This window comes from Vitis riparia, chromosome 16, assembly GCF_004353265.1.
Source record: "Vitis riparia cultivar Riparia Gloire de Montpellier isolate 1030 chromosome 16, EGFV_Vit.rip_1.0, whole genome shotgun sequence".
Classification (NCBI taxonomy): Eukaryota; Viridiplantae; Streptophyta; class Magnoliopsida; order Vitales; family Vitaceae; genus Vitis; species Vitis riparia.
Window position 1 is genome coordinate 16898108 of NC_048446.1, and position 1745 is coordinate 16899852.

General features: G+C 41.5%; 1 pseudogene; it reads left to right on the forward strand.

The window, feature by feature from the left end:
* Positions 1 to 1271, forward strand: part of LOC117933338 — a 2643-nt pseudogene extending 1372 nt beyond the window's left edge.
* Positions 1272 to 1745: the final 474 nt, after the last annotated feature.

Genomic DNA, 1745 nt, shown 5'->3' on the forward strand with positions numbered 1-1745 from the left:
AGAAGAAGCTTCGCAAAATCCTCAAATTCCAAGACCTTTTCTCTGCCAACCCATCAAACCCTCCCAGTCTCTCGCCTGGACACCCTCGCTCGTCGCCTCGACTTCAACACGAAGCTGGTGCATTCATCCTCAAATTCCCCCATGTTTTTGAGATATATGAACACCCAGTTCGACGTATCCTCTATTGCCGCCTTACCCGCAAAGCCCACCTCCAAATTGAACAAGAAAATCGGGCTCTCAATGACCAAATTCCCGACGCCGTCACTCGCCTCCGAAAGCTTCTAATGATGTCGAACACGGGTCGGCTTAGGCTGGAACACATCCGAATTGCTCGGCGCGAATTGGTCTTCCTGATGACTTTGAGTATTCGGTAATTCTCAAGAACCCCCAGTTTTTTCGATTGTTTGATGCCAAGGAAACTAGAAATAAGTACATTGAGATTGTTGAGAGTGACCCGACTTTAGCTGTGTGTGCAATTGAGAAGCTTCGGGAGAAGAAGAGTATAGGGAAAAAGGGATTGATGCCGAGGATATAAGGTTTTCATTTATTGTGAATTTTCCACCAGGGTTTAAGATTGGTAAGTATTATAGAATTGCAGTGTGGAAATGGCAACGGATTCCATATTGGTCTCCATATGAGGATGTGTCTGGGTATGATTTGAGGTCATTGGAAGCACAGAAGCGGATGGAGAAGAGGGCCATTGCAACGATTCATGAGTTGTTGTCTTTGACTGTGGAGAAGAAGATTTCTTTGGAGAGGATTGCTCATTTTCGGCAAGCAATGAACTTGCCAAAGAAGCTTAAGGAGTTTCTTCTTCAGCATCAGGGAATATTTTATATTTCAACTAGAGGAATTTTGGGAAGCTTCATACAGTTTTTCTTCGGGAGGCATATAAGAAGGGTGAATTGATAGAGCCAAATGATTTGTATTTGGCCAGGAGAAAGTTGGCCGAGTTGGTCTTGTTGAGTCCTAGGAAAGCAAATGTGGATAGGGAATTGGTTAACTATAGAAGGGACAGGGAAGATGATGAAATGGTGAGGATTCAAAGTGATTATGTTGAGAGTCGATTTGAAGGTTTTGTGGATGAAAACAATTTTAGGCAAGATGGTGAGAGAGGACGAGATTCAGACTTGAATTTGGATAGTGATGCTGGTTCTGATTTTTCAGATGAGGATAACAAATGTGAGGAAACAGTAGATGCTGAGTTTTGATTGTGGATCTTAGTGGTTGTCATCATTTGTTGCCCTTTTGCATTGAAGCATCACCATGGGGGAGAAACCACCCAACACATTGTCTAACACTTGGGTCTCCTGAAGAAGTATGTGACTTGGATTGCTTAATTATTGTGAGGCTCGTGGAAGAGGAATTTGACCATGCTTATTAAGAATGTATGAATGTTAGTGGACAATTGGGTATTTCCTTAAATGGTCAAAGCACCTGAATGAGAATTGGTTTATTATGAAGACATTGATTTAGGATGAAAATGTTTAGTACCTTGAATGCCTTGGATTTGTTCTTCGCAAAGTTGAATACTGTTTCAAGTTTGAGATGAAGTTGAGTTTTGATGCGGAGTTAACAGAATTTTGTCCAACCCATTTTTGCCATTACTTTTTGTATCAATGCCAAAGAAGTTCAACAGAGGAATTTTACTGATCTAAGGGAGTTGAAGTTAAGCAAGAAATCCCAGATCTGTTGAAGTGGTAATGCTCAGGCAAGCTTCCCATGTATTTCTGTAAGATTTGTCA